This window comes from Pseudophryne corroboree, chromosome 1 (genome assembly GCF_028390025.1).
Source record: "Pseudophryne corroboree isolate aPseCor3 chromosome 1, aPseCor3.hap2, whole genome shotgun sequence".
In the NCBI taxonomy this organism is placed as follows: domain Eukaryota; kingdom Metazoa; phylum Chordata; class Amphibia; order Anura; family Myobatrachidae; genus Pseudophryne; species Pseudophryne corroboree.
The window spans coordinates 1,097,260,522-1,097,286,489 of NC_086444.1; the positions used below are offsets into that span (position 1 = coordinate 1,097,260,522).

Sequence of the window (25,968 nt, forward strand, 5' to 3'; positions counted from 1 at the left end):
TTGCCCGCGACCGGAAGTAGGTGGGGATTGTGATTTGGTTCTGGGCATTGTGATCTATATAAAGCATGTTCTTCTCACTTAAGTTTGTATCCTGACGAAAGGTGTCAATAAAGTGCACCTGAAACGTTGAAACTACGCTTGTGTAGCTGGTCTGTTTTCTGGAATCCGTGGAGTGCCGCCCGTCTCGCTCTCTCCCTCTGCATGTTCCTTCCGGATCGTGGGATAGCACCCAGGTACTTAAAATTTATTTACATGGAGTGCCGGTCATTGTGGACTTGTATATATATATATATATATATATATATATAATATAACAATTTGGTGCATGCATTGGCACTCTCTCTCCCATTCACATTGGCTCTAGTGCCCCCTGAGACTTGTAGTACAGCAGTGGAGAAAAGGCAGCGGCACTCGGAGGCTTAACGGTTGAATCCGTGTATTTAATACATTACGACCAAAACTCCGTTTCTGGGCTACAACGCCCCTTTATCAAGGTGATCTCTCCTTGATAAAGGGTAGTTGCAGCCCCAAATGTTGGAGTTTTGGTTGTAATGTATTAAATACATGGATTCAACCCTTAAGCCTTCGAGTGCCTATGCTTTTTTCCACTGCTATACAGTGTATATACCTTCCGGCTCTGCACACTTTTTGGCTGCATATTTAAAGCTTTAGAAGGACATTACTTACAGCAGCTGAATTGGCAGGACTTCAGGTGACACGGGGGACAAAGCTGCTGCTGACTGTCCAGGGGGCGGAGCTAATCAAACATGTGGGCGGAGCTGAGGGCTTCCCAGGGGAGGGGGGATGACTGGAGGCTCAGTGTGGATGGAGAGGAGGAGGGGGTGGAGCTTATCATCCGGGGACAGAGCCGTGGATGGCATGAGAAGGAGTGTCAGACAATCTGAAGGAGCACAGCTGGAGGCAGCATAGGGGCGGAGCTTACCACGGTCTGGGCGGAGCTTAGCACAGCCCGTTAGTCATGGGCAACGTGATTCACTGAACTGAGTTGAGACACATGACTCAGTTCAGTGAAGTGTCTCGAGTCAGTGTCTCGGCACATGAGTCATGACTCATTTGTATTTTAATGTATTGCAGAGACTGCACATGAATCAGTGAGTTGCCAGTGCTGGCAGATCAGTGCTGGACTCATGGAGGGAGTTATTCAGCTGCAGTGATTGTGCAGTGCATCTGGGGGAGGCAGCTGCTTATGTACTGATTGTTAATAACATATTAACATAGATTCACTGTTATGTTGATATATTACTAATAAGCACTTATTGCATACTAGTTACAGAATATGCACATTACTTCTGGTTGAGTAGAGAAAGCTTAACAGCCATGAAACACATCATTCAGTCTGTAACTAAACCAAATAAAAAAAAAATGTTTTTTTTACTTTGCATACTTTGCTAATTGGATGATTTTAGGTGGGCTTTTTCTTAGGTGGGCTTGGATTTATTATATTATCCACTATCTAGCCTCCAGGGAGTTTGCCACCCACAATCACATTGAGCAGGAACAGTGAGTTGAGAGCCCTGTACCACAGGGGCTCCACCTCCTGCAGGCTTATGCTGCATGAATCAGATCCATCCACTGAGTCACTGAGTCTACACAGTGTACAACTGTCTCAACTCACTGGCAGACTCAGGATGAATCATGATTCATGAAATGGATCAGGCACAGCAGCACAGCACTCACTGACTTGTGAGTCGTGACTGCTCCCTCCCCCCTCCCAATGGGTGTCAGGTGGTCCCAATGGGTGTCAGGTGGTAAAGCCTCTGGCCAATCACAGCTAAAGACACTCAGCAGAACACACTGACTGAAGGACACACACTGAGTTTCCTCCCTCTGGCTGAGAGAGGCTACGGTTGGTTCTATATCGGAGGGGCTGAAGGGACCTTGTGACGTATTGAGGGGAGGAGCTACGTCACCAGGGGGAGGAGCTACGGGCGAACAGGGTACCCGAAAAGTACCCTCGCGGGCTCGCTTCGCTCGCCACGCTTCGGGCACGGTGGCTCGCTTCGCTCACCACCTAATTACTAAAGGTAACAGTTGGTGGCGTGGATAGTAGAGGAACTATCCCGCTGGCCTAGCTCCTCCCCCTTGCGTCGTAACTCCTTCCCCTTACTGAAAAGGTCCCTTAGTCCACTTGATTCTAGCATCTACCGAGAGGCTACTGCTGCAGCTGTCTCGACTCATAAAACAGTGAGTGACTCGAATCATTCACACTTCCTGATGATTCGAGTCACTGTGTTGAGACAGTGAGTCAGTAGCCATCTCTACAGCCCGTGGGTCTAAGCTTCAGGTAACATGGAGGATGGGGGCGGATGTGCACACTGTGGGTAGCCCGGAGGGGATAGACTGAGCCTCGGCAAGGGTGTTGATTAGTGATGACAGGAGAAAGGTATTTCTCCTCTCAACACTGGCTTGATGCACTGCAGGGAATCTGTGGGCCTATTTTCAATGGGGGGCCTGGAGCTGTAGCTCCATCCACCCCATTGTTAATCCGGCCCTGGGGAAAAGACCTGTGGGTTGGACATGTGTAGTGTGAGTTGAGAGGTGCCGAGGAGTGGAGCTGAAAAGTGGGGGTGAGGTGCCACAGGTCTGACTGGGGAGATTGGGCAAGCAATATCACTGAAGATGTGCTGAGGACCGCAGCTGAGTCCCGGCAGTGTCAAGGATAGAAAGGCAGTGTGCAGTTTAGCATGGCAGTGGTCTGGCCGCGGAGGATCCAGGGAGGCTGACAGACTACTGAGTTTAGAAGGGAAATGTGCCACTGTAAGTCTGTGTCACATTTGCTGTTGATATGTGTAAAGAGGCTAATTCTTGCTAATTGCTGGAAAGAGAAATATAGAGATACATGACACTAAGTGCTAAAGAAAGAGTGCACTCAGGACTTAGATACATAACTGCTAGGGGTAAATTTACTAAAGGTCGATTTTCATTGAACTACAATCAATGGAAATCAATCTAGATCCGTGATTCCCAAACTCTGTCCTCAAGGAGCACTAACAGTTCATGTTTTCCAGGTCACCTGTGGAATTTTAAATGTGACAGTTAGTGATACACAGTGCACCTGCTGGGTGACCCACTGATCTAGATAGATGTTGTGTATCAGCGGCTAATACACATATGTACTAACATTTAAAAATTAACATTAAAAGAACCATCTGTTAGTACATGTGTGTTATAGCTCCTGAAACACCATATTGATTTTGCTCAATTTACATTGATTTTACATCTACAAGAATCGATAAAAATAAACCTTTGGTAAAATACCTCTTAGAGCGCTGAAGAATGACTGTTATATATATATATCAGTCGTTACAGCACAAGTATCTATATAAAATTCCCTGCAGAAGTCTCTTAGGTGGCAGATCTTGGGGTACCTAAATGATCATTTTGCAGGGCATCACACACACACACACACACACACATATATATATATATATATATATCTCCTGACGAAAGGATCGAAATAAATCATCCTGAAATGTTGAAACAACCCAGAGTGATGCAGTCTTAATTCCTAAATAAGTCGTTGCTGAGTGCCGCTACTGCGAACCATATTTGATTTATCCTTTAGGGGATTAGATGGCAACTGGACGCAGATACTAAACATAACAGAGGAGTGCCGGTCTTTGGGAAATTATATATATACAGTGGGGAAAAAAAGTATTTGGATGGCCACCGACTGTACAAGTTGACCCACTTAATAAGATGAGAAAAGTCTGTAATTTCCATCATAGGTACACTTCAACTGTAAGAGACAAAATCTGAAAAAAACAGGAAATCATATTGTATGATTTTTAAACAATTTACTTGTATGTTCTTGAGGAAAATAAATATTTGGACTCCTACCAAGCAGCAAGATTTCTGGCTCTCACAGACCTGTCACTTCTTCTTTAAGAAGCTCTTCTATCCTACACTCGTTACCTGTATTAATGGCACCTGTTTGAACAGGTTATCTGTATAAAAGACACCAGTCCACACCCTCAAACAGTCAGACTGCTATCTTTCCACCATGGCCAAGACCAGAGAGCTGTCTAAGGACACCAGGGACAAATTGTAGAGCTGCACAAGGCTGGGATGAGCTACTCGACAATAGGCATGCAGCTTGGTGAGAAGATATCAACTGTTGGCGCAATTATTAGAAAATGGAAGAAATACAAGATCACTGACAATCTCCCTCGACCTGGGGCTCCATGCAATATCTCACCTCGTGGGGTATCAATGATCTTGAGAATGGTGAGGAATCAGCCCAGAACTACACGGGGGGACCTGGTCAATGACCTCAAGAGAGCTGGGACCACAGTCACAAAGGTTACCATTAGTAACACACTCAATCGTCATGGATTGAAATCCTGCAGCGCCTGAAAGGTCCCCCTGCTTAAGCCAGCACATGTCCAGGCCCGTCTAAAGTTTGCCAGTTACCATCTGGATGATCCAGAGGAGGATTGGGATAATGTAATGTGGTCAAATGAGAGCAAAATCAAACTTTTTGGTATAAACTCCACTCGCCGTGTTTGGAGGGAGAAGAATGATGAATGGCATCCCAGGAACACCATACCCACTGTGAAGCATGGGGGTGGAAACATCATGCTTTGGGGCTGCTTTTCTGCAAAGGGGACAGGACGACCTCCTTTCCTCAGTAAGAGCATTGAAGATGGAACGTGGCTGGGTCTTCCAGCATGACAATGACCCCAAACACACCGCCCGGGCAACCAAAGAGTGTCTCTGTAAGAAGCATTTCAATGTCCTGGAGTGACCTAGCCAGTCTTCAGACCTTAACCCAATAGAAAATCTGTGGAGGGAGTTGAAAGTCCGTATTGCCCGGCAACAGCCCCAAAACATGACAGATCTAGAGAAGATCTGCATGGAAGAGTTAGCCAAAATACATGCTACAGTGTGTGCCAACCTGGTCAAGAACTGCAGGAAATGTTTGACCTCTGTAATTGCCAACCGAGGTTATATTACAAAGTATTGAGTTTAACTTTTTGATTGTCCAAATATTTATTTTCTGCAAGAATATACAAATAAATTGTTTAAAAATCATACAATGTGATTTCCTAGTTTTTTTTCCAGATTCTGTCTCTCACAGTTAAAGTGTACCTATGATGGAAATTACAGACCTCTCTCATCTTTTTAAGTGGGTCAACTTGCACAATCAGTGGCTGTCCAAATACTTTTTTGCCCCACTGTATATATATATATATATATATATATATATACAGTATATATATATATATATATATATATATATATATATATATATATTAGAGATGAGCGGATTCGGTTTTACTCGGATTTACTCGGTTCTCAAAACGTCATCTTATTGGCTCACGGATGTCACGTGTTTTGGATAGCCAATCAGATGCCATTTTAGAGAACCGAGTAAATCCGAGTAAAACAGAATCCGCTCATCTCTAATATATATATATATATATATATATATATATATATCTATCAGGGACGTGCGGTGAGCTAAGTAGCTCAGGAGGCACTGGCTAGAACCAGAGCCAGATTTACATGCAACTTTTGAGCCAAAGCATATATCTGGTAATTATACACAGGTGCAGCATTATAAACTCCTGGAAATCTGGTGAGTTTTGATTAGAGATGTGTAGAAAGGATACACAGGTGAGGCACTGCCTCACCTGCCATAATCTTTTTACTCCAGAGTTTTGGCTATAAAAAGTATTAGAATAATGCAAAGAAGATATTTCAAACATATTCTTTGTATTTTTCATATACTTTATACAGTCAAAACTCTGGCACAAACATTAGTATGACAGGAAAGGCTCTGTCTCACCTGCCTCACCCCACAGCACGTCACTGATATATATATATATATATATATATATATATACACAGTATCTAGTGTGTGTGTGTGTGTGTGTGTGTGTGTGTGTGTGTGTGTGTGTGTGTGTTTTAGATCATTAAATATACAGCTTTTCTATTTGTGCAGGATAAATAACATTACATGCCAACTTTGCCTTCTGTGGAATCCCTCTTGTGTATTTCAAGTACAGTACATGCATGTAATAGGACAGTGACCTCAGCAAGAGAGTGCTCTAACAAAGGTACTCTGTATTCACTTATAAGTAAATGTCTTATCAGTCTGGGGTATTTATAGTCTTTTGCATAATAATATGTTCAGAATATAATATATATAAATATAATGTATATAAATATAATGTATTTGAGTATTTGTATAATCTGGTAATTTATTTTTACATATTAGCTTTATTGTGTGAAGTCAAATGTAATTTGTATGCTGATAGTTATTTTTATGCACTGGAAGCAGTTAGCTACCTGATGGACGGAATCCTGGCGGTCGATATAGCAACGCCGGGATCCCGACGGAGGATGCAATGCCGGTATCTAGATACCAACTCTGCCCGGGATGCCAGCGTCACAATACCGACAGCCGGCATCCCGATCGTCCTGTCAGCGGGACGCGCTGGCGTCCTGACGCAGGTTTTTTTAGGTTAGGTTTAGCCAGGAGAAGGGGGGTTAGGCTTAGGGTGCAGGGCCGGGAAGGTTACAGTTAAGGACCGGGGAGGGTGGGTTATGTTTAGGCACATAGAAGGGGAGGATAGGGTTAGGCATCAAGCGGGGAGGGTTAGGTTTAGGCAGCAGGGAACAGAGGGTTAGGATTAGCCACCACTCGGGAGGGTTAGGGATAGGCACCACACGGGAGGGTTAGGGTTAGGCACCCACAAGGGAGGGTTAGGGTAGGGGTCAGAGGAGGGTTAGGGTACTTTAGAGGGGGCTGTTGGGATTCTGATGGACAGGATGCCGCTGTTATTATTCTGACCACCAGCATACCGTCCATTGGAAAATCATACTGAACCCTTGTGCATGTCTTATTTCTGGACCTACATCCTCTTACTCCCTTTAATACATTTTCCACATTATTTAATACTTATCAATATTTTCATGTTAAGTCATTTTACTGTGTCGCCTCTCTGCTGAACTCTGAGAAGGGAAAGCCGGTGGAGTCATTGCCCACCAGAAGAAGGAAGACCCACTGGAGCCACTGTCTCTACTGCAAGGTACTGTACCATCTATACCTAACTTTTCTATGCCCACACTTCCACACTGGGATACCACCCACGTACTAGAAGTATTTCAGCTTGTTTGATTGGACTGGTGCTAAAAGTCTTTGCTAAAGGCTCTGCATTGGCTTTCCCCTCCTGCAAACGGCTTCATTAGCTCCTCATTCGGCTCAGAATCCAGTTTACACTCCTGACCCTTACTAACAAAGCACTTAGCTAATTTGAAACATTCTACATCTCCAACTACATTTCTGTCCACCCCCCCACCCCCATTCCCTCCGCTGGTCACCTCCACTCCATCCTAGTTACCTTTTCATATACTTGCTTCCAAGATTTATCCCACTCTTCACCCCTACTCCGGAACTCCGGAAACTTCTGTCCTTCCCCAACCTTTGGTTCTCCCCAGTTCAGCCGCCAAATGTTCCCCCCTCATGTTGCTCCTCAGCACTATCTTTGCTTTTAGTGTTCCTTGTCTGTTGGCTTGTAATCTCTGACTCTGTGTGCTTATCATTCATTGGGTACAGCCTCACGGAGTACTAAACTGTCTTCCAGTCCCATTGATTCACTTCCTCTGTTAAGATACTGTACAGTTAATTTGTCAACCCTCACCTCTAGTCTGCGTCCTATCTACAGTACTTTGGGGCTAATTCAGGTTAGATTGCAGTGTGCTATCCAACCGCAAACATTGCAAAAGAGATGGAGGAGCATGCGCAGCACCAGTCCTGCGCATGCACCTGCATTTCCTGCGGGGGGGGGGGGCGCAGAAAATGCAATCGGCCTCTGCCTGTCAATCAGGCAGAGGCAGTCACGGGGCTGGGGGGGTGGCAGCGCTCCGATTCCTAGGCATTTCCTAGGAATTGCGGGGGTGGAGGCCAGCAAACGGGGGTCGGTGTGGCGCAAACAGGGGCGTGGCGGGGGCCTGAGTGTGGCGGCTGCGTGGTCACACGCAGCTGATATGATCGGAAACATGGCGGCGGGCATCCTGCCGGCGCAGCTTAGGAGGCATCCTTAATTTCTACTAACAAGCAGACATTGCAATGCGATCACAATTTCTACTTGTTGAACGGGGGAGGTGGCGGTCAGCATGCTGGGCGTCCTTGCCCTGCGACAGGCAGCACCCAGCATGCTAACAGAAGGATTGCAAATTCTGCTAATTAGTCCTTACTGAATTAGGCCCTTTGTCAGTTTATTGCTCTATGTTGTTCCAAAGAATTACTCATACTGTACCATTGATATGTTTTACTGTTACTTTATATGTGCCCCGTACAGTGCTGTGGAAGCTTTGCGATGCCTTAAAAATAATCAAGGATAACTAGATAATAATAATAATAATAATAATAATAATAATATTAATAATTCTACATTGTACACAATAGAGCAGCAGTTGTCCTGTGTCTCTATCATTCCCAAGTTACTATTTATGTTCAAGAATACACTTACATATAGCAGAGGTTCACAAACTCGGTCAAGACACCCTAACGGTACAGGTTTTAAGTATATTCATGCTTTTCCACAGGTGCAGGGCCAGATTAAGCCTTAGGGGGGCCGGGGGCACTTAAGACAGGGGGGCCCTGGTGGAGGGGTAGGGTGTATATTAGATTGTGCATACCTCTCAACATGACCCATTCTGGGAGGGACAGAATGCTCTCTACCTGGACCTCACTCTTAATATATGATTGCCATCACGTGTTGAATTATTTAATTGATAAAAAAAAGTATTTCCACAAAAATGATTAGAAGAATCATAATTAAGAGTGAAGTCCAGGTAGAGAGAGTCTTGTCCCTTCTGGAATGTGTCATGTTGGGAGGTATGGATTGTGTATATTAAATAAAAACCAATGGTGTATACTAGATTTAAACTTGTAGTTTAATAAGGTCTGAGTACTGTTTATATCTCCACCTAATAGAGATACAAATATTTTATAATGTTTTCCTGTAGTGGAACAAAGACAACTTAAACAACCTTAAAATACACATACTGTAGAAAAATAAAATCTAATTTATCTTGCAAAAATGCAGTAGCAGCAGCCTCTGTACTACTAACACACCGGGACAAGACTCAGGAGGATGCTCTGTGTGTGTCTCTCTCTAGACGTGAATGCTCTCATTAGATAACAGTTTACACAGGACCCTGACACCCAGGCGGGAGGAGGAGAAGCTGGGATCCCTGGGTCACTTACAGCTATCTCCCCTCTGCTATGACCCCTCTGGTCGGGAAGCTCTGTCGGTATCTCATGAAACCTGATACTCCTATGTCTCTGCCTGCAATGCATACTTTCCTGCTCACATCCTGGCAGCCTGGTTCTGCTGCTGCACAAGAGGGAGAGGGTGTGCTCTGGCTGGGAAGCCCCTTTACAGAGGGGGGCCTGGGGTACAGTATGCCCTGCACCCCCCCTTCCTTAATCTGGATATGCACAGGTGACTTCATTAGTATCTCAATCAATTTTATTTAACCATCTGTCCCAAGCCATGGATATCTTTAAAACCTGGACTGTTAGGGTGCCTTCAGGCAGTGGCGGAACTAGCGAGTGCTTTGGGCCCCCTTACCCACACTAAAGAATAATGAGCTTTTTGCAATGAGTGCCTGTAGCTATGCCCCCCCCCTAGCACCATTTTCCCCACATGCCCCCTTGTGTGTCCCAGTGTCTCCCTGACATGTCCTCTTCACAGCAGCATGTTCCTCACATGCAACCTAGTGTTCCCCAAATTAAGTGCTTAATGTGGTCCTGGAGAGGTGGGGGGAACTCATTTCCTCACCACTTACCCCCCCCCCCTTCATTAGCCAGAACCAGGGCTGATGTTAGAGCGTCTGACGCACACCTGCAAACTATAAATTTGTGCTCAATAACAGGAACAATAACAGGGATGTGATCTGACAAGAAAGGGGCATGACCACACAATAGTGCCCCCAATTCAACTTGCGCCACACAGTAGCACAATCTTATTCTCATTACACCGCATGTACTTCCTCTAATTCATATTACACCACATAGCAGTGCCCCTTATTCATGTTACGCTACACTGTACCACCCCTCATACACAATAGCCACAGTTGTAGTGGCGCTTTTACACATAATGCCCACAGTAGTAGCACCCCTTATACACATAATGCCCATATTATCAGTGCCGGTTTTACCCATAATGCCCACAGTAGTAGTGCCACTTATACACATAATACACAGTAGTAGTAATACCACTTACACATAATACACACAGTACTAGTGCCGTTTACACATAATACACACAGTACTAGTACCGCTTACACATAATACACACAGTACTAGTGCCGCTTACACACAATACACACAGTAGTAGTGCCGCTTACACATAATACACACAATAGTTGTACCGCTTACACATAATACACACAGTAGTAGTGCCACTTACACATAATACACACAGTAGTAGTGCCACTTACACATAATACACACAGTAGTAGTGCCACTTTTACACATAATACACACAGTAGTAGTGCCACTTTTACACATAATACACACAGTAGTAGTACCGCTTACACATAACACGTACCATTCCAGCCCACTTTAACCTCTGCCCAAATATATTCTCCACATGCCCTGTGTGCCCCAATTATCCCTAGTATAGTCTCTGCTTCTCCCTGATATATAACCAAACACCTACAGCCCAGGGGGGTCTGGAAAAACCCTAGTGCTACCAGCATGGGATGGTAATCCTAAGTAGAGGGCATATTATTTATTTAATTATTTAAGTCCAACTACGGATAAAGCCCTAACGTTAAAAATTAGGTCCATAGACTAGCAGGGTAACACAAGTAAATGTGCCCTCTTTACTCTATTACTAATAATCTGCGACCGATTTAATGTAATAGGGGGAATTCAATATATCTGTCGGCAGCTATTCAAATATTGCTGCCGACGGGGGTTGCGGGCTGAAATGTGCAAAAAACGTACCCGTTTGGGAGCCCAAACCTGGGCTTTTTGCGTCGTGCCCATTTGTTTAGTCGGGTTTTGCCACTTTATGCTGATATGGGCGCGACCAGCGCGATAAGGGGGAACAATTGAAAATCACCCACGATCTCCCATCACTTTAGACAGGAAATCGGGGGCGATTAAACAATTGAATTTCTCCCAATAAATGTAATTTGTGTCCCTTTTAGTTTAATAATATTGTGTTCCCTTTGGGAGAATGGTGATAATCTGTGTCCCTTAGCAAAATAGCCCATTCAAAATAATAACAATAAATGGTATGTGTCCAATGCAGCAAATAACAAATAAAGTACCAGATCCCCATATTTTCTGTTGTGTAGTGTAACAAACTCCCTCCCCCTCCCCACTTTATTTACCTTGGGGACTCACTCTTCAAAGAGCCTGAGGTACCCAGCAGATCTCCTTTGATAGCTCCTCCCACTTTCTAGTGCAGGACAGCCTCCGCCTCTGGAGTGACTCAAAGCCATCGATATGGTCTCTGTTACGCTACTCAGCTGAGTGTCTCTGCTGGGTGTGCTCCATGCATGTGACGGTGACAGCAGGTGACATCACACATCACATTCAGGGTTAGCCAGAGGAGCTGAAGGGGCGGAACTCTGGACCATGCCAGAGCTCCGCCCCTTGCCCAGCCACCCAGACACTGATGATATCACAGGGTAGGCTGACAGGGGAGCTTCTTATTCAGGTTCCTCCACTTTTGTTACTGCCCGCAGCCGGCCGGCGTACTATAATGAGTCATAGACTCATTAGTAGTACTGCCAACGCCTTCGGCTTTGGGCCCTTTCAATGCTGCGGGACCCCATGCAATGCACCGCTGGTAGTTCCGTGCCTGCCTTGAGGACCGAGTTTGGAAACCACTGACATTTAGGGTGAATCATTCAGTGAATAAACAGTTAAGGGAATTCTATTTTTGAAGATGATGGTAAGTGTAGCAGATACAACATAAATGTACATTTCAGATATGTACCATCATCATAACTATATCTATTTTTGAAGAAATTGTGGTTTAAAGATTGTAGTAATAGAATTTTACAACCAAGAAACAGGAGAGATGCAGAAATTACCAGTGATTGAACGCTAAAGCCAGCAAAAGAACACTCAAGTCCAGTGGATGAATAATGTAACTTACTTTAATAAAACAAAGGCAACGGTTCAGCTTACCTACTGCTGTAGATGGTTGGTAAGTTACATCAAAATACAAGGTACTACAAGTAGATTACTAATAACACTGTACAACAAAGAAATACTTTGGATTTGTTTCCTTTCCAAAAAAAAAAAGTCATACAGCACTTTACTGATCTGAGGTAAACAAAAACTAATATGACTTCAAAATGTTTTTATTACAGTAGCTCTAGCTATAGTACTTGTTCTAAATGTACTTCAGTAATATAGTCATAGTGAAAACCAAGTTTAAAATAAATCTGATCTTTTCTTGATACAACTTACGGTAAATAATAGTTGTTTCAATTCAATCGCAAAAAGAACACAAAATGAAACACCATAGCAGGCATGTCCAAACTGCGGCCCTCCAGCCAGGGCCGGCGCTACCACTAGGCAGCTTTAGGAAGCTGCCTATGGGCGCCGGGACCTGACGGGGCGGGCCTGCAGGGGATTGCCTGGAAGAAAAAAAAGAAAGATGTCTCTGAAAGACCAGTGTTCTACTGGAGGGCATAATGCAGAGCAGTGTGTGTGACCAGCTAGCTGATCAGGGACTCAGGCACACGTGACTCCCAGCCATAGAGTTCAGCACCAGGGAGAGAGGGCGCAGTGCTGACAGCCTCACAGGCACCAAAGAGAGAGGAGGACGGAGCGAATGCACAGACGCGGTACCCGGCCAGCGGTGTCAGCTTGTAGTTTGCTGAGTTACCGCCAAACCGCCCTGACCGGAGCCTCCTACACAGCGCTAGATAAGAACCAGAGCCGCCTGGTGGAGGAGAAACTACTCCGAGGTGAGGGAAGAGCCGCCGCCGACCCCCTCCCCCCCAGCCCCCTCCGTTCCAGCGCTGGACCGCCGGCACAGTGCGACGTCCTGTATCATGTATCCTATACTCTCATGTCCCCAGGACCGGTGTCCCTTCTCCCCCTCTCCACCCCCCTCATATCTATGTCTCGTGATGGCCCTCCCCCCTCATGTGCCCTGGTATTGTGTCATTTCCCTTCATGTGCCACGGTCTTGTATCCCAAACTCCCCCTCTCCACCCATGTCCTATGTCACCACCTTCCCTCTCATGTGCCAATGTTCCGTGAAAACCCCCCAGGTCCTGTGTTCCCCCCTCATGTCCCCATACCCTGTGGCCTTCCTCCCCCTCTCCACCTCCCTCATGTCTCTATCATGTCCAGTGACACGCCTCCCCCTTTATGTGCCTAGGACCTGCGTCATTCCCCCTCATGTGCTAGGTCCTGTGTCCAAACTCCTCCCATGTCCTATGTCACCACCTTCCCCCTCATGTGCCAAGGGTCTGTAAAAAAAACCCACGTCCTATGTTAATCTCCCCTCATGCCCCCAGGTCTTGTGTACCTCCACCCACCCCACCCCCCCATTTCCCATGTCGTCCTCTCCCCCCTCATGTGGCAAGAACCTTTGTAATCCCCCTAAGTCCTGTGTCACCCCCCCCCCCCCCCCCCCCATATGTCCTAAGGTCCTGTGTCCCTCCTTCCCTCAGCCCCTCATGTCTTGTGCTAGAGATGTGCACCGGAAATTTTTCGGGTTTTGTGTTTTGGTTTTGGGTTCGGTTCCGCGGCCGTGTTTTGGGTTCGAACGCGTTTTGGCAAAACCTCACCGAATTTTTTTTGTCGGATTCGGGTGTGTTTTGGATTCGGGTGTTTTTTTCAAAAAACCCTAAAAAACAGCTTAAATCATAGAATTTGGGGGTCATTTTGATCCCAAAGTATTATTAACCTCAATAACCATAATTTCCACTCATTTTCAGTCTATTCTGAACACCTCACACCTCACAATATTATTTTTAGTTCTAAAATTTGCACCGAGGTCGCTGGATGACTAAGCTCAGCGACCCAAGTGGCCGACACAAACACCTGGCCCATCTAGGAGTGTCACTGCAGTGTCACGCAGGATGGCCCTTCCAAAAAACACTCCCCAAACAGCACATGACGCAAAGAAAAAAAGAGGCGCAATGAGGTAGCTGTGTGACTAAGCTCAGCGACCCAAGTGGCCGACACAAACACCTGGCCCATCTAGGAGTGGCACTGCAGTGTCAGGCAGGATGGCCCTTCCAAAAAATACTCCCCAAACAGCACATGACGCAAAGAAGAAAAAAAAGAGGCGCAATGAGGTAGCTGTGTGACTAAGCTCAGCGACCCTAGTGGCCGACACAAACACCTGGCCCATCTAGGAGTGGCACTGCAGTGTCAGGCAGGATGGCCCTTCCAAAAAACACTCCCCAAACAGCACATGACGCAAAGAAAAAAAGAGGCGCAATGAGGTAGCTGTGTGAGTAATCTCAGCGACCCTAGTGGCCGACACAAACACCTTGCCCATCTAGGAGTGGCACTGCAGTGTCACGCAGGCTAGCCCTTCCAAAAAACACTCCCCAAACAGCACATGACGCAAAGAAAAATGAAAGAAAAAAGAGGTGCAAGATGGAATTGTCCTTGGGCCCTCCCACCCACCCTTATGTTGTATAAACAGGACATGCACACTTTAACCAACCCATCATTTCAGTGACAGGGTCTGCCACACGACTGTGACTGAAATGACGGGTTGGTTTGGACCCCCACCAAAAAAGAAGCAATTAATCTCTCCTTGCACAAACTGGCTCTACAGAGGCAAGATGTCCACCTCATCATCATCCTCCGATTCATCACCGTGTACATCCCCCTCCTCACAGATTATCAATTCGTCCCCACTGGAATCCACCATCACAGCTCCCTGTGTACTTTGTGGAGGCAATTGCTGCTGGTGAATGTCTCCATGGAGGAATTGATTATAATTCATTTTAATGAACATCATCTTCTCCACATTTTCTGGAAGTAACTTCGTACGCCGATTGCTGACAAGGTGAGCGGCGGCACTAAACACTCTTTCGGAGTACACACTTGTGGGAGGGCAACTTAGGTAGAATAAAGCCAGTTTGTGCAAGGGCCTCCAAATTGCCTCTTTTTCCTGCCAGTATACGTACGGACTGTCTGACGTGCCTACTTGGATGCGGTCACTCATATAATCCTCCACCATTCTTTCAATGGGGAGAGAATCATATGCAGTGACAGTAGACGACATGTCCGTAATCGTTGGCAGGTCCTTCAGTCCGGACCAGATGTCAGCATCAGCAGTCGCTCCAGACTGCCCTGCATCACCGCCAGCGGGTGGGCTCGGAATTCTGAGCCTTTTCCTCGCACCCCCAGTTGCGGGAGAATGTGAAGGAGGAGATGTTGACAGGTCGCGTTCCGCTTGACTTGACAATTTTCTCACCAGCAGTTCTTTGAACCCCTGCAGACTTGTGTCTGCCGGAAAGAGAGATCCAAGGTAGGTTTTAAATCTAGGATCGAGCACGGTGGCCAAAATGTAGTGCTCTGATTTCAACAGATTGACCACCCGTGAATCCTTGTTAAGCGAATTAAGGGCTCCATCCACAAGTCCCACATGCCTAGCGGAATCGCTCTGTGTTAGCTCCTCCTTCAATGTCTCCAGCTTCTTCTGCAAAAGCCCGATGAGGGGAATGACCTGACTCAGGCTGGCAGTGTCTGAACTGACTTCACGTGTGGCAAGTTCAAAAGGTTGCAGAACCTTGCACAACGTTGAAATCATTCTCCACTGCGCTTGAGACAGGTGCATTCCACCTCCTATATCGTGCTCAGTTGTATAGGCTTGAATGGCCTTTTGCTGCTCCTCCAACCTCTGAAGAATATAGAGGGTTGAATTCCACCTCGTTACCACTTCTTGCTTCAGATGATGGCAGGGCAGGTTCAGGCGTTTTTGGTGTTGCTCCAGTCTTCTGTACGTGGTGCCTGTGCGCCGAAAGTGTCCCGCAATTCTTCTGGCCACCGACAGCATCTCTTGCACGCCCCTCTCGTTTTTTAAATAATTCTGCACCACCAAATTCAAGGTATGTGCAAAACATGGGACGTGCTGGAATTTGCCCATATTTAATGCACACACAATATTGCTGGCGTTGTCCGATGCCACAAATCCACAGGAGAGTCCAATTGGGGTAAGCCATTCTGCGATGATCTTCCTCAGTTGCCGTAAGAGGTTTTTAGCTGTGTGCGTATTCTGGAAAGCGGTGATACAAAGCGTAGCCTGCCTAGGAAAGAGTTGGCGTTGGCGAAATGCTGCTACTGGTGCCGCCGCTGCTGTTCTTGCGGCGGGAGTCCATACATCTACCCAGTGGGCTGTCACAGTCATATAGTCCTCAGTCTGCCCTGCTCCACTTGTCCACATGTCCGTGGTTAAGTGGACATTGGGTACAACTGCATTTTTTAGGACACTGGTGAGTCTTTTTCTGAGGTCTGTGTACATTTTCGGTATCGCCTGCCTAGAGAAATGGAACCTAGACCGGGGACACAGTACCTCAAACAAGTCTATAGTTGGCTCTGCAGTAATGATGGATACCGGAACCACGGTTCTCACCGCCCAGGATGCCAAGGCCTCAGTTATCCGCTTTGCAGCAGGATGACTGCTGTGATATTTCATCTTCCTCGCAAAGGACTGTTGGACAGTCAATTGCTTGGTAGAAGTAGTAAAAGTGGTCTTACGACTTCCCCTCTGGGATGACCATCGACTCCCAGCAGCAACAACAGCAGCGCCAGCAGCAGTAGGCGTTACACGCAAGGATGCATCGGAGGAATCCCAGGCAGGAGAGGACTCGTCAGAATTGCCAGTGACATGGCCTGCAGGACTATTGGCATTCCTGGGGAAGGAGGAAATTGACACTGAGGGAGTTGGTGGGGTGGTTTGCGTGAGCTTGGTTACAAGAGGAAGGGATTTACTTGTCAGTGGACTGCTTCCGCTGTCGCCCAAAGTTTTTGAACTTGTCACTGACTTATGATGAATGCGCTGCAGGTGACGTATAAGGGAGGATGTTCCGAGGTGGTTAACGTCCTTACCCCTACTTATTACAGCTTGACAAAGGCAACACACGGCTTGACAAATGTTGTCCGCATTTCTGTTGAAATACTTCCACACCGAAGAGCTGATTTTTTTTGGTATTTTCACCAGGCATGTCAATGGCCATATTCCTCCCACGGACAATAGGTGTCTCCCCGGGTGCCTGACTTAAACAAACCACCTCACCATCAGACTCCTCCTGGTCAATTTCCTCCCCAGCGCCAGCAACACCCATATCCTCCTCATCCTGGTGTACTTCAACACTGACATCTTCAATCTGACTATCAGGAACTGGACTGCGGGTGCTCCTTCTAGCACTTGCAGGGGGCGTGCAAATGGTGGAAGGCGCATGCTCTTCACGTCCAGTGTTGGGAAGGTCAGGCATCGCAACCGACACAATTGGACTCTCCTTGTGGATTTGTGATTTCGAAGAACGCACAGTTCTTTGCTGTGCTTTTGCCAGCTTAAGTCTTTTCATTTTTCTAGCGAGAGGCTGAGTGCTTCCATCCTCATGTGAAGCTGAACCACTAGCCATGAACATAGGCCAGGGCCTCAGCCGTTCCTTGCCACTCCGTGTGGTAAATGGCATATTGGCAAGTTTACGCTTCTCCTCCGACGATTTTATTTTAGATTTTTGAGTCCTTTTTTTACTGATATTTGGTGTTTTGGATTTTACATGCTCTGTACTATGACATTGGGCATCGGCCTTGGCAGACGACGTTGATGGCATTTCATCGTCTCGGCCATGACTAGTGGCAGCAGCTTCAGCACGAGGTGGAAGTCGATCTTGATCTTTCCCTATTTTTGGAACCTCAACATTTTTGTTCTCCATATTTTAATAGGCACAACTAAAAGGCACCTCAGGTAAACAATGGAGATGGATGGATACTAGTATACTTATGGATGACGAGTGACTGCCGACACAGAGGTAGCTACAGCCGTGGACTACCGTACTGCGTCTGCTAGTATAGACTGGATGATAATGATATAAAAAATATATATATATCACTACTGCAGGACAGGTATATATTATATAATGACGGACCTGCTGGACACTGTCAGCAGCAGACTCCTAAACTACTAGTATGAAGAAGATAGAAAAAAAAACCCACCACAGGTAGGTATACAATTATGGACGAGCACTGCCGACACAGAGGTAGCTACAGCCGTGGACTACCGTACTGCGTCTGCTAGTATAGACTGGATGATAATGATATAAAAAATATATATATATCACTACTGCAGGACAGGTATATATTATATAATGACGGACCTGCTGGACACTGTCAGCAGCAGACTCCTAAACTACTAGTATGAAGAAGATAGAAAAAAAAAAACCCACCACAGGTAGGTATACAATTATGGACGAGCACTGCCGACACAGAGGTAGCTACAGCCGTGGACTACCGTACTGCGTCTGCTAGTATAGACTGGATGATAATGATATAAAAAATATATATATATCACTACTGCAGGACAGGTATATATTATATAATGACGGACCTGCTGGACACTGTCAGCAGCAGACTCCTAAACTACTAGTATGAAGAAGATAGAAAAAAAAAAACCACCACAGGTAGGTATACAATTATGGACGAGCACTGCCGACACAGAGGTAGCTACAGCCGTGGACTACCGTACTGCGTCTGCTAGTATAGACTGGATGATAATGATATAAAAAATATATATATATCACTACTGCAGGACAGGTATATATTATATAATGACGGACCTGCTGGACACTGTCAGCAGCAGACTCCTAAACTACTAGTATGAAGAAGATAGAAAAAAAAAAACCACCACAGGTAGGTATACAATTATGGACGAGCACTGCCGACACAGAGGTAGCTACAGCCGTGGACTACCGTACTGCGTCTGCTAGTATAGACTGGATGATAATGATATAAAAAAAATATATATATCACTACTGCAGGACAGGTATATATTATATAATGACGGACCTGCTGGACACTGTCAGCAGCAGACTCCTAAACTACTAGTATGAAGAAGATAGAAAAAAAAAAACCACCACAGGTAGGTATACAATTATGGACGAGCACTGCCGACACAGAGGTAGCTACAGCCGTGGACTACCGTACTGCGTCTGCTAGTATAGACTGGATGATAATGATATAAAATATATATATATATATCACTACTGCAGGACAGGTATATATTATATAATGACGGACCTGCTGGACACTGTCAGCAGCAGACTCCTAAACTACTAGTATGAAGAAGATAGAAAAAAAAACCCCACCACAGGTAGGTATACAATTATGGACGAGCACTGCCGACACAGAGGTAGCTACAGCCGTGGACTACCGTACTGCGTCTGCTAGTATAGACTGGATGATAATGATATAAAAAATATATATATATCACTACTGCAGGACAGGTATATATTATATAATGACGGACCTGCCGGACACTGTCAGCAGCAGACTCCTAAACTACTAGTATGAAGAAGATAGAAAAAAAAAAACCACCACAGGTAGGTATACAATTATGGACGAGCACTGCTGACACAGAGGTAGCTACAGCCGTGGACTACCGTACTGCGTCTGCTAGTATAGACTGGATGATAATGATATAAAAAATATATATATATCACTACTGCAGGTATATATTATAATATAATGAATGACGGACCTGCTGGACACTGTCTGTCTACAGAATGCGTTTATAGAATTTAAAAAAAAAAACACCACACGAGTGTTTAACTTTTTCAGGCAGACAATATACTGGTGGTCACTGGTCAGTCACACTGGCAGCAAAAGTGTGCACTGTTATGTACTCCTGCTATAACTGCTCCCCAGTCTCCCCCACAATTAAGCTGTGTGAGCAGTGAGCACTCAGCACAGTCAGATATACATAGATGATATTATCATGCAGCACACTGAGGCTGAGCACAGATATGGTATGTGACTGTGTATCGTTTTTTTTCAGGCAGAGAACGGATTTTAAATAATAAATAAAACTGGTGGTCACTAGTATAACTATCAGCAAAACTCTGCACTCTCTGAGTACTCCTAATGCTCCCCAAAATTACTAAAATTAAATTACTAGTAAATCAAGTGTCTCACTCTCTATCTAAACGGAGAGGACGCCAGCCACGTCCTCTCCCTATCAATCTCAATGCACGTGTGAAAATGGCGGCGACGCGCGGCTCCTTATATAGAATCCGAGTCTCGCGATAGAATACGAGCCTCGCGAGAATCCGACAGCGGGATGATGACGTTCGGGCACGCTCGGGTTAGCCGAGCAAGGCGGGAAGATCCGAGTCTGCCTCGGACCCGTGTAAAAAGGCTGAAGTTCGGGGGGGTTCGGATTCCGAGGAACCGAACCCGCTCATCTCTAGTGTCAACCCCTTCCCACTTCATGTGCCTAGGTCCTTTGTCAACCCCCAAGGTCCTGTGTCACCTCCCCCTTCCTCATGTCCCTAGGTTTTGTGACTCTCCTTCTCCTGCCCCACTTATGTCCCATGTCACCCCCTGCCCACTCATGTACCTAGTTCCCTTGTCACCTCCTCTCATGCACCCAGGTACTGTGTCCCTCCTCCCCTCCCACCCTCATGTCCCGTTTCACCCCCTCACCCTTCATGTGCCCAGGTCCTGTGTCACGGCATCACCAGGCTCATCCATCCCTGCAATTCTTTGTGGAAGCATGGGCAACAAACGGGAGACCCGTTAACAGCAGAGTGTCCCGGAGCAGCACCATATGGACTCAGGTGAGTGTGATTGTGACAGGACTGGTTACACAGAGTGCATCGGGAAGCGGTTACAATACCGCCAGTTGGGATCTCGGCGATCACAATGCAGATGCCGGAATCCCGACAAGCGGTGAAATGCCGATGCCAGAATACCAGCAACACAGGCTATTGTCCTTCTGTGGGTGTCCACGACACCCCTAGAGGAAGAATATAACTTGTGGTGAGTGCTGCGAGCCACTGTGCCCGCAGTGTGGCGAGCGCAGCGAGCCCGAAAGGGGCTTTCTACCTCGCTGCCAGCATACTGGTGGTCAGGATGCCGCTGTCAGTTTACTGACAGCCGGTATCCCAGCCACCGGTATATCATACTGAACCCAGTGCATCCCACCCTGTGGCTGGAGCCTAGCCTGGCTAGTCACAATACTGCCTTCACACACCTTTATCCCGCTCTCCTTTCCTGGCTGGAAAGGGAGGTGGTGGTGGTGGAGTAGTGCAGTAGACCAAAGTTTTGCCTAGGGTTCTAAGAAACCTTGCACCGGCCCTGCCTCCAGCTGTTGTGAAACTACATATCCCAGCATGCCCTGACACAGTTTTGATGTCAGAGAATGCTAAAGCTGTGTCAGGGCATGCTGGGATGTGTAGTTTCTCAACAGCTGGAGGGCCTCAGTTTGGACATGCATGCCATACAGCAACCAAAAGAACAATCTCAAATATTGGCCTATTCATGAGAGCTCTTTCTCTTTCTTTGCCTGTTATTTGTACTCCTCTTCTGGGGCACCTCTTGTCACTTCAAGCAGTGATAAGAGCGGAGAAGTAAGCCAGTGGAGAAGTTGCCCATGGCAACCAATCAGCACTGAAGTGACATCTATAATTTGCATACTATAAAGTAATACAGAGCTGCTGATTGGTTGATGGGGAAACTTCTCCACTGGCTCACTTCTCCGCTCTTATCACTGCTTAGTAAATGTACCCCTAAGACACAGGATGTGAAGAAAAATATGGTATACTACACATCTTGCAGCGCCTTAAACGTGCCGGGGGTCACACACCATATGGTAGGAACACATCTGTACTCCCCCTTGTGCCCACTGCAATACAGGTCTTATATAGTTTACCATACATTTGTTTCATTTGGTCTCTTTTTGTATTATACAGTAACCTGTTAATATTATACGGTACATGAAAAATTGCCCAAAAAAATTATGTTATTTTGTACAATTTGTGACAGCACTGAGAAAGAAGGCAATCGACTGCCCGTGTGTTTTCTTCTTTGTCGGACTCGTACGTTAATGGAGGCTCATGGTGACAGATGGAATTGCCCTATTTAAGATTCACTAATAACCATTTTTAGTTCTGGCGCTGTCTGTATATCCAGACAATCAATGTGAATTGCAACTTTGCAGCTGAAAACGAAGGAGCCGGAGTGAAGGAGATTATTTTTAATGATGTAACATACATTTGGGTTTCAGTAAATCTTTCAGTCTCCGGGGCTCCTGAGTTTTACACAAGTGTATATGCTTCTGTATTGATTGAAAAGCAGAGATGGATCTGGCGTGAGCTTAGGAAGAACACTGAGCAGAAGTGAAAGAGTTGTTTGAAAGCGTTTTATTCTCAGCCTTTCCCAATACATAGCAAGCGTGTCAAAGGCTGCACACAAAGATTAGTCCGAGTGGAGTCTTCTGTCCCTACGCTTTGGCCTTTTTGCCCCTTGCTGATTAATAATGATACATCTATTATTTCGCTGATTGCAATTTCAAAACTCTATTACACTGCAAAGTCCAGCAAATCTACTGTAGAAATAACAATGTGATTTCTTGATACTGTAAAATCAATGCTTAACATCAAAGGGAAAAGGTGGATATGTCCTTTTATTGTACGGTAAGGGGAGAACAGGGAAGGAAATTAAATAGCATGTGACTGCATTACATTGGGATGATATTAAGTATTAAATAGAGGAAGGCTGGAAATTATAGTTCGCTACGTGAAAGTTAATATGACATACTGGCCAACTTTCCCAATCAATTTAGGCAGGTCAGTCCTGATTTACGGTCTCTGTCCTGTCATCCTAATTGGGACAGCTTTGTCCCACAGGTTGGAAAGTTGGGAGGGATCTCTTGTCCACTGGCGTCCTCACACCATTAAAATTAGGTATGGCCACAGGACGGTTACCATGCCACTATCATGATGTACTGTGGCCAAGGCTCGGACTGGCCCACAGGGGAAACCACTGGTAGGCCCCACTGCCTGGGAGGCCCTCCTCCTCTAGGGATCAGGTTCTAGACTGTGCATTTGAATTATATATTATACATATGTTACCTTATACTGCATAGGATTATGATGTATTCTCTACAGTACATTTCTGTTATTAATCTGGCACATTATCATGCAAGCACTAGCATTAATTACTATATAAATTATCAAGGAGTCCAGACCAGATACTCTATAATGGTTAGCCAAACCTTTGTGGTTGCTGGCCACACCCACTTTGGAGGCTGGCCACAGCTCTAATCATGGGCCCCTACCACTGCATACCCCTGGTGGGCCCTTCATGCTCCAGTCCGACACTGCTGTGGCCACATCCTCTATCCCAGTTACTGGAGCACCAAAGCCTGGTGAGATGATTAGGATATGGGGTGTGGAGATATCATGGAGTGCTCATGTTCACAGTCTTTTCCTTCCTGCAATGTCAGGTAGCACCTCTGTACTTGCTGGGAGGCACATCCTTCAATTTGCACTCCTGCAGGAAAGCCCATTTGTAATCACTCTCCCCACAATGCAATGCAATTTTAAACCAGCATACTGTATGTAACAAAGACAGCACTGATGCCCCCTCACTCTTATGCTGAATTACAGACAAAAGCTCCATTGGCGTATCTATAATGGGTGCAGGGTGTGGGCTACTCATGAGCCCCATGGTCCATAGGGGGCCCACACTGCATGCCCTGAGCCCATATAATCCTGATTACTTTTACGGAGTTCTGCTGTAATCGGCAGTGCAGACATAAATTAGCAGTAAAGTAGTGTAGTAGCCATTTCCCCGGTGATTTGTGCATGTGTGGTAGATATGTCCCTGGGAACAAGGTGGGGTGCCATTTTCTTGAAGACTTGCGCATGCTCAGTAGACTCTGGTATAAAAACAGAGCCTCTACCGCTGTGGCTGCTGCCAGAGGAGGGGATTTAGGGGTCTATTTACTAAGCCTTAGATGGAGATAAAGTCACTGGAGATAAAGTACCAGCCAATCGGCTCCCAACTGTCATTTTTCAAACACAGCCTGTGGCATGGCAGTTAGGAGCTGATTGGCTGGTACTTTATCTCCAGCAACATTGTCTCCATCTAAGGCTTAGCAAATAGACCACATAATTAGAAAAGAATGTTAACCAGAAATGGTTACACAGTACACACAGGCAAGCAATCAAAATAAAAATGACAAACCTTTACAGAGTTAACACGCAGCTAATCTGTTCCAGGTTAAATGGAAGGAAATTGCTGAGACTGAATGTTGCAAACATCCATGCCAAGCATAGCTACTCCAAAGTCTGAAAACAGAACACCAAGTACTCAGCCCTTTTATCCGCAGAGCATCACACCTTGGAAGATGCCATTCCTGTACCTGCTGGTTGACTGGTTACTAAATTTAGGCTGGGATCCTCCCTGACTTGCTCATATAACTTACTAGCTAAATACCCGTGCTTCGCTATGGAATTTCAAGTATTTTTGTGTGTATAACTTTAATTTTGAAGAACTTCCTGGTAAACTAATGAGAGTTACAACAGGATATGCTCCGCCCACCGCTGCTAATCTTTGTCAGGCCGCACCTCTGGGAGAGCCTTACCCAGATTGATTCTGTCAAAAAGGCTGGCGCTGAGGAGAATATTCCGCCTCCTTCTATGCCCCAACCCGCCTCAGATGCTGCCCTGTTCAGTGCTGTAACTGCTGGGACGACAGGCCAAGCTCCGCCTGCTGTAGGTTAAATATGTAAGGTTTGCAGGGATAGGCTGACTCTATTCCAAAGGGCCCCAGGTCTCCTTGCTTAGCTTCTCGCTCTCCTTAGGGCTCCTCCTTTGAGGAAAAAAGGTAAAGATTTTTGCAGAACACTTAAGGTCACTGGGAGAGCTGTCGGTACCCTTTACACAGCAGATAAGGAGTTGCTGACTATCAAGCTTTCCTTTAATGCATTTAAGAGTCAAAATATCTAGGTATCCGGACTCCAGGTCGACACCAAAAAGGTTGACACACCTTAGGTCGACACCAATTGTTTGACACACCTTAGGGCTACACCTACAATAGGTCGACATGGACAAAAGGACGGTAACCTTGCCCGAAGCTTGCGAGCCATGCAAGGGGACACGGTGCACTAATTGGGGTTCCCGGTCACTCTATGAAGAAAACGACACCAAAAAAAACATTAAAAACTCATGTAGACCTTTTTCCATGTCGACCTTGTTCATTTTGTCCTTTTGTCCATGTCGACCTATTCCAGGTGTTGACTAAGGTGTGTCGACAAATTGGTGTCGACCTAAGGTGTGTCAATCTTTTTGATGTCGACCTGGAGTCCCATACTCAATATCTATGTCTCCTTTCCTCCTATTGCTCGCTGAGAAGTTTGCCAATGTTTCGTTCAAGTGACAGGATGACCTCTAATAATTGAGACACTACCCTTTTCTGACTCGAAATAGGTTTGTTAAGTACTATATATATAAAAGGCAAATAACACTGACTCATCCCAAAATCTCGTGAATCAGTGGCAATTTTAGAGCAGTACATAATTCAAATAGGGGAGCCACACTCAGCGATGTTTGACAGTGTTTAGGGGTGACAGTCGATGTGGCTCCCCTATTTGAATAATGGAGTGCTGTGCAACTGCAAGGAAGTCCAGGAACAGAGCATTGTGTCCTCCCCCCTCCGCGACTTGATATCGCTGGCAACATGCATTCTTTATAGCTCCGACTGGGTGGGCTGTCTTAACTCTCCTCTGTGAGGGGAAAATATCTCACCCCTTTTAACCCCTTTGTGTGTGGAATTTTGAAAAATCCCTTAGTGGGTGCCAACGTCACAAAAGCAAACTACTGTCCAAATTCAAGTTCCTAGTCCCTATGGTTCAGGAGATTTTGTGATGATTCAGTGGTATTTGCCATTTACAGATAGACAGACAGACAGACAGACAGACA

At 45.8% G+C, this 25,968-nt stretch overlaps 1 protein-coding gene and 1 long non-coding RNA gene across 2 annotated transcripts in view; one reads left to right on the forward strand and one right to left on the reverse strand.

The window, feature by feature from the left end:
* LOC135050554 (uncharacterized) overlaps nt 1–25,968 on the reverse strand; it is a 1,514,661-nt gene that overhangs the window by 926,251 nt on the left and 562,442 nt on the right. The gene's annotated exons all lie outside the window — the stretch shown is intronic.
* On the forward strand, nt 12–24,615 carry LOC134993062 (uncharacterized). Its single transcript, XR_010197001.1, has 5 exons — nt 12–233; nt 5,969–6,083; nt 6,951–7,058; nt 12,073–12,206; nt 24,268–24,615. It is a non-coding gene; the product is annotated as an uncharacterized LOC134993062 (long non-coding RNA).